This window comes from Trichosurus vulpecula, chromosome 8 (genome assembly GCF_011100635.1).
Source record: "Trichosurus vulpecula isolate mTriVul1 chromosome 8, mTriVul1.pri, whole genome shotgun sequence".
NCBI lineage: Eukaryota > Metazoa > Chordata > Mammalia > Diprotodontia > Phalangeridae > Trichosurus > Trichosurus vulpecula.
In genome coordinates this window covers 77,088,786-77,101,172 of record NC_050580.1, presented here as the reverse complement: position 1 = coordinate 77,101,172, position 12,387 = coordinate 77,088,786, and the positions used below count along the sequence as shown (strand labels likewise).

At 43.3% G+C, this 12,387-nt stretch overlaps 1 protein-coding gene across 1 annotated transcript in view; it reads left to right on the top strand.

Moving 5' to 3' along the window:
• Positions 1–1,201: 1,201 nt before the first annotated feature.
• The window catches only part of R3HCC1L (R3H domain and coiled-coil containing 1 like), a 113,859-nt gene continuing 102,673 nt past the window's right edge, over positions 1,202–12,387 (top strand). The window contains exon 1 of the mRNA XM_036737198.1: positions 1,202–1,490. The gene's annotated coding sequence lies outside the window, so the exon portion shown is untranslated. The remainder of the gene's footprint in view (positions 1,491–12,387) is intronic.

The following is a 12,387-nucleotide window of genomic DNA, read 5'->3' as shown; positions in this document are numbered from 1 at the left end:
GGGAGGGATCTAGGGGTGCTTCTGGGGTAATGGAAGGAGGGGTTTAGGGAGGGTCTTGAAGAGGAGTCTAAGGATGATCTTGGAGGGACTAGGGTGAGGTAAGACTCCAGGAACCAAGAGAATGAGACTAAGGATGTGAAGTAGCTGAAGGCTGCCCGGAGATTACAAATTTGGAGGTAGACATTTTGATAGGATCAAGGGTGGGAAGTAGCTGGACAACAGAAAGGCTATGCTAGGTTAAGAGTAACTTCGAGATTTGGGTTTACGGATAAGGAAAGGCTTTTGTCTTCCGAAGGCCAGATCAAGTGGGAAGATCCAAGGAGAGTTCCAGGGGGCTCCTACAGCCTGTACCCCACCCATCACTGGGAGGTTGGTGCTATTAATGTCCCTGTTTTACAGGTGAGGAAACTGAGGCAGAGGTTAAGTGACATGCTCAACGTCACCCAGACAGGAAGTATCTGAGGTGGAAGCTGTAGTCGGGGGGTTCCCATTCAGTTAAGGGCTCGACTCTCAGGTTCTCTAACTCTGAGAATGGTGGGGTGTCTAGAAGAGGCTTGTGCCCCTGCAGGGGGGGGGCTCAAGAATAACCCCCTTTCAGTTTTGGTAACAAGACAGCTCTCCTCCGTCTCTCTGGCTCCATCTCTGTCTCAGTGAGACAATGGATGTAAAGCATTTTGTGAACCATAAAGCGTTATATAAATGGCACTTATCATTACTCTTTACCAGGTCCCCAGTCCCACGATGACTTCGTTCCTGCTGAATTCAAGTACTGTTTATAGAGGAACATGAACAACCCGACTGGGGATGGGATGGGGGAGGGGTCGTATGCACATGCACACGCGCGAGCGCACACACACACACACACACACACACACACACGGTTTTAACCTACATGATTAACCATGTTAATCATGATTAACCATAGTTCATTAATGCAAAATCAAGCCCCGATTGGAAGCGTTTTGGGATTATTGGTGTGTAAATGATCTCGTAGAACATGGGCTCTCACAAGCCGGTTAGGGCTCCCTCCACCGTCAGAGTCAATCAACAAACTTTTATTAAGTGCCTACTACGTGCCAAGCTCCGCGCTAAGCGCTGGGGATACCGAGAAAGACAGAAGGCAGCCCTTGCTCTCAAGGAACTCACGGTCCAATGGGGGAGAAGACATGCAAACGACTACGTAACAAACAGGACACGTAGAGGATAAATGGGAGATAAGCAGCAGAGAGAGGGCACCAGCTTGGGGCGGGCCTGGTAAACGCTTCTTGTAGAAGGTGGGATTTCAGGGGGAGTTGCCAGGCTCGCCTCCGGCAGAGATCGCAGTTTCGCCTCCTCCATAGGGACTACAATTCCCAGCAGGCCTCGCGGAGCTGAGGGGGCGGAGACATGGCCGGGACCTGGGTCCGGCGCGCTTGACAGCGGCGCGAGCGGAAGCGCGCGGCGGCGGCGGAGGAGCCTACGGAAGCGGCGAAGATGGCTGGCGCCGCCGGGTAAATGCCCTGCCCCCCACCTCGACCCCACTTCCTCACCCCCCCCCCCCAGGAAGGGGGGGGCTCTCCTCCCTCTGCTCCGTCTCGTCTGGTCCCTTCTCGCCGGTGGCCGAGGCTCTGTTTTCCTCCTAAGGCTGGGGACCAGGCTTCCCAACTCCCCTCCCCCGAGGCTGAGGAGCGCTTTCCGCCTCACGTGATGCCGTGGGGGGGCGGGGAGGCCCCGGGCGGAGGTTACGGGAGAGGGCGGGAAGGAGGAAGGGAAGAGGGCGGTGCCCGCCGCTCCTCTCTCCACCCTCCCCCCCCCCGTACATCCCCCCGGGGCGTCTCGCTGCGGAAGCGCCCTCCCCTTCGCTCCTTCCCCTCTCCCTTCCCACTCCCAGCCGCCCCAGGCCGGCCTACCCCGGCTGTGCGCCTCCCGGACGGCGCCCCTGAAGGGACATTCCGGGCTTGGGTTGGCTTCATCTCTGTCTGGGGGCCTTGTGCCCTGGGGGCAGGCAGCCCCTCCTCCGACCCCACCGGTCCTCCTACCTCCGCGCCAGCCCCACCCCGCCTCCATTCCTTCGGCGCTCCCCTCCCTGCACCCCACCTCCCATCTCCCCTCCCCCGTCCCGCTGCTCTCTCCCCAGGCTGCAGCCGCAGCCGGGTGCTTCCCTTCCTGTGCTCCTCGGGCTACTGGGCGAGGCTGTCGGGGCTGGAACGACTTCCTCCCCTGCGCCTTTAACATTTTAGGAAACTGAGGCCCAGAGCGAGGAATTGACAACTGGCCGCACTGTGGCCGGAGTCTAAGTTTGACTCCCCTTGTGTGGCCTCTGTGCCACCCGGATGGCAGCGATTAGGGAAGGGGAGTGGGGAGAGCGCAAGTATTTATTAAGCGCCTACTGTGCACTAGGCACTGCACAAGTATTATCCCATTCGGTCCTCTCCGCAATCCTGGGAGGGAGTATTATCCTCATTTTGCAAATGAAGAAACTGAGGCCGGCTCTGGCACCTACTTATCCACTGTGCCCCCACCTGTCTCTAGTGAGCTCCCAAAGGAGATTCACATCCGATTATTTTTATTCCTGCTGTCTAGTCTTCCCACACATTTTGCTCAGGACCAGCAGATTTCTCTTTCTAAATCACCAGTATGATCACTGTCCTACCGTATTATTGCATGTGCAGCTGGCCCTCTCCAGCCTCCTATTGGATCCCAGCTTCTCCGAGTCCCTCGCAGCTTTTTCTTCTCCCGCTGGCACTGCCCGGCTGTTTCCCACCGGCCCTGCTAATTTTCCCCTTCATCCTTTGTCTCCTCTTTACCTCCATCCTTGAATGCCTTCCCACTCACCTTTCCATGTTACCTAGTCAAATGCTCTTCTTAAAGGTTTAGCCCCGGTTCTCCCTCTTCTTTGAAGCCTTGCAGGAGTCATCCCTTTGAATTCCTCATACACTTACCTGCAGGATATTACTTAGCACCTGTTCCCTGTCTTGTACTCTTCTCAAATTGTTTTACATACATAAGTAAGTCCTACCTTATTAACGCTGCCCCCCTCCCTGTTTGCCTCTATACTGGGCACAACATAGGTTCTCAGTAACTTCTATTTTTGGGGTAGTAATGATTATAAGTCACCATCTCGTAATCTGTTCCCTGCAGCTCAGGTATCAGGTACGGTCCTGTCTGATTTGTGTTGGTGTAAATCTCACACTTAAAGCACTGAACATAAATAATCACAGTTCCAATCTAGTTTCTTTTCTGACTGGCTCACTACAGGACTGGGCAGGTCACATGTTTGTATCTTAGTTTCCTTATCAATAAAGGACAGTTTTGGGATTTTTTTCCCCCAGTTAGTCCCTTCTAGTGATTGTTAGGACTATTAATGGGTAATGTTAGTAAAGTGGTGACCATTCTTGAAGCCATTGGATGGAAAACACTTAAAATATAGTTAGAGAGTCCAACCTTAAAGGTAAGAGCAGAAAAGGGTCACAGAAATCATTTTCCTGAAATTTAGTTTCCTATTTCTACTTGGAAATACTAGTAACATTTACGGATAGGAAGTGAGCTGATACTCTTAGCTGAATGTCTTTATTCGCTTTGGGACTGTGAAGCTATAGCCTTGCGTTTAATTTGAGGAATGATAATCACACACCTTTATAGAGCACTTCAGGTTTTTGTGTGCTTTATAATATTTCATCTGATATCAGCCATCCTATGCAGTAGCTTCTGTGATTTTCATTTTCCAGATTAGGAAACTGAGACTCAGAAAGGTTAAGGGACTTGCCCAGGCTGAAACACCAAGTAAAGAATGGCTAAGGCTGGCTTATGACCCAGGTTTTCCTAACTCCCAGTCCTCCGCTTTGTTTACTGTAGATCATGCTGGCTCAGGGAAGGGTCAGATGTCCGTTTTGTTCTATTTAGGACTTCCATCCTACAGCTGGGCATGAGTAGAGTGATTAATTTTGGGGCAGAGCGGCTCTTGAAGTCCACCTGCTGTTAGATGAGGTGTGACTTTGACCATGCTCAAACCAGTGTGACTATGGGGGTGGGATGTAGCTTTTGCAAAGATGTAGAATGCTGCTTTCTATCTAGTTCCTCCAAATGGAACTGTTTATAGATACTTTCATGACTGGTAGTAACAGAGTGCACATTATAACTCGAAGTAGCATTACAACTATATTTTTTATAACTTGCATATTGACTTTTATACAGGTAAAGAATTCTTGTCCCCTGGTTTGAAAAAAGAAATCTGACATGGAGATACAATACATGAAGGCACAGATCCAGTAGATTGAGGTAGAAAAAGGTATAAGAGGGTATACTCCCCTCTCATCCTCCCCTCCCCTCCTTCCTTAATTTTTATCAGGGGCGTTGTCAGCCAGAGTGATCAGACTAAGTGAGGCCAAGTATGAATGTCATATGGAAGAGGATGATTTAATAAACAAAGAGGAGAAACTAGGCTTTTATTTTGGGCTGTTAGGGTTTCCATCAACTGGAGGGGGTAAAGGAAGGTCTTAGGATGGGGAGCCTAATTATCTATTTATATTCCTAACTATGCTCTGATATATACAGTCAGGTGCTTGGAAAAGGTTCCCTTCATATCCACTTTGGTTTCCTATCAATACATCTCTGTCTTGCCAGCTGCGTTTTTGCTCACAGGATGAATCAGGAATAGTGTGCTATTTTTTCCCATAATGTGCTTGCACATGAAGGCTAAGGAATAGAGCGTTATTTCCATCCACATCTGCTTTGTGTGCTATAGTGGATGTTAACTCAGATTTTCTTTTAGATCTTTGTTCTGTGAATGCTTTTTTTACTTTTCTGAGACATCCTCCCCTCTTTGGAAAGTTAGGGCATTCTAACCTTTAGCTCCTAAAGGTATACAGTGAATACTCAATAAATATTGAATGACCATGTGTCAACTGGTTATGTAGATGTTGTTACCGACCCATTATCAGTAGGGCATGCACTTTGAATTGTTTTTCTAGTAGTGGTGATGAATTTGGCTAATCCATCTATATTCTTTCACCTAGTTCTTCTTGTGCCCAGTGTAGACATTTGCTGGCTGGGTTTAGGAGTGCAGTCTCTGAAAGTGGAAATATGGATCAGAGAAAGGCTAATTGGCCCACAGGGGTATTGAACCCATGACCTTGACTTCATTATCACCCTGAACTAACCAGCTATAGACAACAGATACATACTATGGTATTTCAGTAGTTCCCAAAGAACTAGTTTCTTCACACAATTCCTTCTCATTCTCTTTCCATTGAAATTGAGAAAACAAGGAGCCATTATAATAAGAAATAGAGCCTTCTAACTAGTAGTATACAATGTTCTTTGGTCTATGGACCATTTCACTGAGGGCAAAACCTTCTACTAATCACCTGTGCTACCCGCTTGTGCTTACCACGGCCAAAACAAAACCAAAAAAACCCAACAAATGCAACCTCAATGGACATCAGAAATAAATGAACTCATGCCAGAAATAAAAGAATAGAAATTGCCATGCCATCTACTTAAATACAAGAAATCCTCTGAAGTGCAACTGGTGGTCATAGTTTGAGAATCACTGTCCTAAACTATAGTTTCTAGAATTTCTTGCTAGTTGTTGAATTACTGTATATATTACAGACTCTTGGTAGTCTTCAGGGAGGGAGAAGAAAGAAGACCTACTTACTTCTAAGGGGAGACCCCCACTTCTACCACACCTTCCTCTAGGAATTGTGCTGATACCTGGGGGAGGGAGGGGCCGTTTAGAACCCAACGTTGATGAACCCAGCAGGATTAAGGAAAACCCTGTAATCCTGAGGTGTTTATTGAATGACAGAGAAATCCCAGTTGTCAGAGCCTTAGATACAAAAGAAGTTCCATGGAGCCCTCAGCGGCAGCATCAAACCTCCATTTGGCAAGTCCTGGGAGGCCCCTCCCTCAGAAAACATGTGCCTGTTGCTCTTAACCTACAAAGTCCATTTTTCACTGTCTTCTGTCACTGTCTCTGTCCCCTCCATTCTTCACATTCACTCTTCAGTTATATTAATAATTGTCATCCTCACTGTTTTTTCTTTTGTGTTCCAAACCTGGCTGGTCTTGAGCTGGTGACACCCGACAAGAAGTGCTAGAGACAACAGGTTTTCAGTATTGGGGCGTTGTGAAACTGCCAAAAAGCAGAGGCTGCAGATGAATGGAAGCTTCTTGGACTTCTTGTAGCTATATCACTTTACCTCTTTTTAACTACAGGGTGTTTCTAAACTCTGGACACAGGCAAAAATGCATATTTTCAAGAAATGAAATGAATGAAATTTTCAAAATTTCATTTAATTGGAATATTAACAAATAATATCTTCAATATGATTTCCATCATTTGTGATGCAAAGATTAATGCACTTTGCAAGATTCACGTGAACTCTATGCAATAACTCAGTAACTCCACGTTGTTGTCAATTCTAGCACATTCACTCTTGGAATATGAGTATGAAATCATATGGTGTTATTTGAAGTTGAAGATGTTATTTGTTAACATTCCAATTAAATAAAATGTTGAAAATTTCAGTCATTTCATTTCTTGAAAATATGCATTTTTGCCTATGTGTCCAGATTTTAGGAACACCCTGTAGAATTGGAGTCAGAGTGTTGGAGAACTGAGTGAAGTTCTTTAATACAATTCTGTTTTATTATATCTGAACATACAGATTTGGTGATAGCATTTTTTCCAATTATTTTTTTATTTTTAAATTTCAATTTTCATTTCCAAATTCTCTACCTCTCTTCACCCCCCTCTTCCACCCATTGAGAAGGCAAGAAACATGATACACGTTACACTTGTGAAGTCTTTCAAAGTATGTCTTCACATTAGCCATGTTGCCAAAAAAAGCAAGAAAAATGAAGAAATTGAAAAACATATGCTTCTATCTTCATTTTAGAAGTCCATCAATTCTCTACCTGGAGGTGGGTAGCATTTTTCATCTCGAGTCTTTCGGAATTGTCGTGGATCATTGTATTGATCAGAATAGCTAAGTCTTTCACAATTGATGATCATTACAATATTGCTGTTACTATGACCAATGTTTTCCTGGGTCTGCTCACTTCACCTTGCGTCTGCTCATCTAAGGCTTCCCAGGTTATTCTGAAGCCATTCCCATCCTCATTCTTACAGCACAGTTGTATTCCATCACAATCATATACTACAACTTCTTTAGCCATTCCCCAATTGGTGGATATCCCCCTAATTTCCAGTTCTTTCCCACCACAAAACAGGAGGCTATAAATATTTTTGTAGATACATGTCCTTATCCTTTATCTTTGATATTTTTGGGATACAGATGTAGTAGTGGTATTTCTGGGTCAAAGGGTATGCACCGTTTTATTGCCCCTTGGGCATAGTTCCAAATTGTTCTTGGGAATGGTTGGACCAGTTCAAAGCTCCTTGGTATTAGTATTGCCTTAGGGTTGTACTGTTTTATGGTCTCCTTTCCCTGGGGTGTTAGAAGCAGTCTATGACTAGAGAAAAAAAGGAAAGTTGATAAGATTTATATTTTCAAATTCAAGACAAGATTTTTGTCCTTTTTAATTAATACAATGGAAAATTGGTGAGAAGGAAGCCTTGGAAATGATGAGGTGCACACAGGTAAGGAAGAGACCTGAGGGCAGGTTGGGGAACACAGGGAACACAATCATAATTTTAGATCTAAAAGGGAACTTAGAGATATTCTAATCCACTTTTGTCACTTTTTGGATGAGGAAACTGAGATTCAAGAGATGTGAATTGATTTGTCCAGTGTCACACAAGTAGTAGATTTCAGGGTCAGGATTTGAACCCAGGTCTTAATGAATCCAAATCAATCCATTGCTATTTACACCAAACCATGCTGTCATGACTTCCAGCATGAATAGCCTCATTCTGATGGCACCTAACTCCCTATCATTTGAGGGAATCTGGTTAAAAACTGCCTCAAATGGAAATAAAAGGGAAAAGCAAAAATAACATTTTGAAAATAATATTTATGCAGAGTATTTTAATAAGGCCTCTTTCAGCTCTAAAATTCCTGATCTATGATCCAACGTGGCTTTCCTTTGGTTACTAAATTTATTTTTCATGCTTGGTATTTTTAAATTGTATGCCACTCCAAGTCAGTTTATGTATTATAGGTGGTTTTTTTAAAGAACCACTCGCTCGGCTTCATTCTCAGGGTGGCAACATCTAGGCTTTTTTTTGCTGTTTTTGTGCATCACATTCTGTCCACCTGGGACACTTTACAGCACTGTTGCTTCCGTTGTCATTCATCACCAATGAGGATTATCAGTTGGGAAGATAGGAGAAGTGAGAAGTGGGAAAAAACTAGTTTAGCTAAGAAAAGAAATAGTGATCAATGTGGGTTGCTGGTACCCAAATTAACATATTCAGTTATGAGTGTAATAATAATAGCAGCTTACATTTATATAGTACCTTATGGTTACAAATTGCTTTATATACATTATGTATAAATGTACTGTTGAGGACTCTAAAGTGGAAACTAATGTTTAATTATGTCAGCACGTCTTACAAGTTAGACAAGATCTACTCAAATGTTGGGGGGGGAGCTTAAATCAGGTCTAGATGAAATGAAGCTAATGAATTTTATTAAATCCTACAAACTTGTATTAAATTGAGAAATAGATTAAAAACAAGTTACTGGCTTGTGTTTTTTTTTAATCTAGGTGTATATTCTTGCTTCTTAATCCACTACCACACAAGTCCTACTTCAGTGCTTCATCATTGTGTGGATTAGACCCTGAGTTCTTTTTTAAAAATTATGTTTTATTGATGCTTTTTGTCTTTATATCAAAATCATTTCCCACCTCTATCACCTACAGAGTGAACTTTCCTTTTTAACAAAGAAAACCAAGCAAAAACATCCAATAGAGACAGTATCTGACAGTATTATAGAGTGTTTTCTTCTAGTAGGATCCCAAATGTCTGCTGTAAGGGAAGTAGTATGTTTTTTTTTAATTTATTTAATATATTTAGTTCTCAGCATTGATTTTCACAAAAGTTTGAATTACAGATTTTTTCCCCATTTCTACCCTCCCCCCATTCCAAGATGGCATATATTCTGGTTGCCCTGTTCCCCAGTCAGCCCTCCCATCTGTCATCCCACTCCCCTCCCATCCCCCTATCCCTTCTTCTCTTGTAGGGCAAGATACATTTCTACACCCCATTGCCTGTGTATCTTATTTCCTAGTTGCATGCAAAAACTTTTTTTTGTTGTTGTTGTTTTTGAACATCTGTTTTTAAAACTTTGAGTTCCAAATTCTCTCCCCTCTTCCCTCCCCACCCACCCTCCCTAAAAAGGCAAGCAATTCAACATAGGGCACATGGGTATCATTATGTAAAACCCTTCCACAATACTAATGTTGTGAAAGATTAACTATGTTTTGCTCCTTCCTAACCTATCCCCCTTTATTGAATTTTCTCCCTTGACCCTATCCCTTTTTGAAAGTGTTTGTTTTTTGATTACCTCCTCCCCCCATCTGCCCTCCCTTCTATCATCCCCCCTTTTTTATCTTCTTCCTCCTTCTTTCCTGTGGGGTAAGATACTCAATTGAGTGTGTATGGTATTCCCTCCTCAGGTCAAACCCAATGAGAGCAAGGTTTACTCATTCCCCCTCACCTGCCCCCTCTTCCCTTCCTACAGAACCGCTTTTTCTTGCCACTTTTATGTGAGATAATTTACCCCATTCTGTCTCTCCCTTTCTTCCTCTCTCAATATTTTCCTCTCTTATCCCTTAAATTGATTTTATTTTTTTAGATATCCCTTCATATTCAACTCACCCTGTGCCCTTTGTGTGTGTACACACACACACACACACACACATATATATATATACAACTACATATATACATACATAGACACACACATATGTATATATATGTATACACATATATACATATGCATATTCCTTTCAGCTACTATGATATTGAGGTCTCATGAATCATACACATCATCTTTCTATGTAGGAATGTAAACAAAACAGTTCAACTTTAGTAAGTCCCTTACGATTTCTCTTTCTTGTTAACCTTTTCATGCTTCTCTTGATTCTTGTGTTTGAAAGTCAAATTTTCTATTCAGCTCTGGTCTTTTCACTGAGAAAGCTTGAAAGTCCTCTATTTTATTGAAAGTCCATGTTTTGCCTTGGAGCATGATACTCCGTTTTGCTGGGTAGGTGATTCTTGGTTTTAATCCTAGCTCCATTGACCTCCGGAATATCGTATTCCAAGCCCTTCAGTCTCTTAATGTGGAAGCTGCCAGATCCTGTGTTATTCTGATTGTTTTTCCACAATACTCAAATTGTTTCTTTCTGGCTGCTTGCAGTATTTTCTCCTTGACCTGGGAGCTCTGGAATTTGGCGACAACGTTCCTAGGAGTTTTCTTTTTGGGATCTATTTGAGGAGGCGATCTGTGGATTCTTTCAATTTCTATTTTACCCTCTGGCTTTAGAATATCAGGGCAATTCTCCTTGATAATTTCTTGAAAGATAATATCTAGGCTCTCTTTTTGATCATGGCTTTCAGGTAGTCCAATAATTTTTAAATTATCTCTCCTGGATCTATTTTCTAGGTCAGTGGTTTTTCCAGTGAGATATTTGACATTGTCTTCCATTTTTTCATTCCTTTGGTTCTGTTTTATAATATCTTGATTTCTCATCAAGTCACTAGCTTCCACTTGTTCCAATCTCATTTTTAAGGTAGTATTTTCTTCAGTGGTCTTATGGACCTCCTTTTCCATTTGCCTAATTCTGCCTTTCAAGGCATTCTTCTCCTCGTTGGCTTTTTGGAGCTCTTTTGCCATTTGAGTTAGTCTATTTTTTAAAGTGTTGTTTTCTTCAATATTTTTTTCAGTATTTTTTGGGGTCTCCTGTACCAAGTCATTGACTTGTTTTTCATGGTTTTCTTGCATCCTTCTCATTTCTCGTCCCAATTTTTCCTCTACTTTTCTAACTTGCTTTTTCAACTCCTTTTTGAGCTCTTCCATGGCTTGAGACCAGTTCATGTTTTTCTTGGAGGCTTTTGGTGTAGGCACTTACACTTTGTTGACTTCTTCAGGCCATTTGTTTTGGTCTTCTTTGTCACCAAAGAAAGATTCCAAAATCTGAGACTGAATCTGAGTGCGTTTTCGCTGGCCATGTTCCCAGCCAACTTACTTGACCCTTGAGTTTTTTTTCGGGGTATGACTACTTGTAGAGCAAAGAGTACTTTGTTCCAAGCTTGAGGGGATGCGCCGTTGATTTCAGAGCTATTTCTATATAGCCAGCTCTGCCACCCCAGCACTCCTCTTTCCTCAAGAACCACCAACCCGGACCTGGCAAATCTTCAGCAGGCTCTTCACTCCTGCTCTGATCCACCACTTAATTCCTCCCCACCATGTGGGCCTGGGGCCGAAAGTAACTGCAGTTGTAGTTCTGTAGCTGTACCTTCCCCACTGCCCCTGGGGCAGTGGCCTAACTGAACTCTGTCCCCCGCAGCTTTTCCCACTAACCTTCTCTGTTGCCTTTGGTGTTTGTGGGTGGAGAAGTCTGGTAACTGCCACAGCTCACTGATTCAGGGTGCTAGGGCCTGTTCTGCCTGGCTCCTGGTCTGGCTGGTCTTGCTGCCTCCCACGCTGTGCTCCCATCCAGTGACCATCCAGGCTGTCCTGAGCTGGATCCCTGCTTCCCTCTGCTATTTTGTGGGTTCTGCAGTTCTAGAATTTGTTCAGAGCCATTTTTTATAGATTTTTGGAGGGACGTGGTGGGGAGCTCACACAAGTCCCTGCTTTCCAGCTGCCATCTTGCCTCCACTCCCTGAAGTAGTATGTTTTATTAGGTTTTCTACAGTGATATTGGTTAGTTTTTTCCTTACTCATCATTCAGTTTCCTTTTAATGATCTTTTCATTTATGTTGTAGTTGTTGCATATATTGCAGCAACTTTGTTCCACTTACTTTGCTCTGCATCAGTTCACGCACATCCTCCCAAGTTTCTTTAAATTTGTAGTTACTTACCATTTTAAAAACTGCATAGTAATATTAAATTATAGGCATATGCCATAGTTTTTTCAGTCATTTCTCAATCCATAGACACTCACTTTGTTCCCAGTTCTTTGCTACCACCCAGAGCGCTGCTATTAGTGTTTTGGTGAATATTGGATCTTTGTCTTTGGGGGCACATTCTCAGTAATGGCATTGACCCTGTGCTCTTGAAGGCTATGTTGTTAGAGCACAGCTGTGACAAGTCCTATCAAGGTAGAAATGTTTTTGGTAGAGGCCTGGTGGTAATAGACTGGCTTCTAGCTAAGGACCAACCTAGCTAAGTAACACAGAGACTAACTGAAGACTGACCTGTAGTTGATGAATGTTTAAGTCACAGAGGCCCATAAAAACACATACAGTTACAAAATGATCCTCAAGTCCTG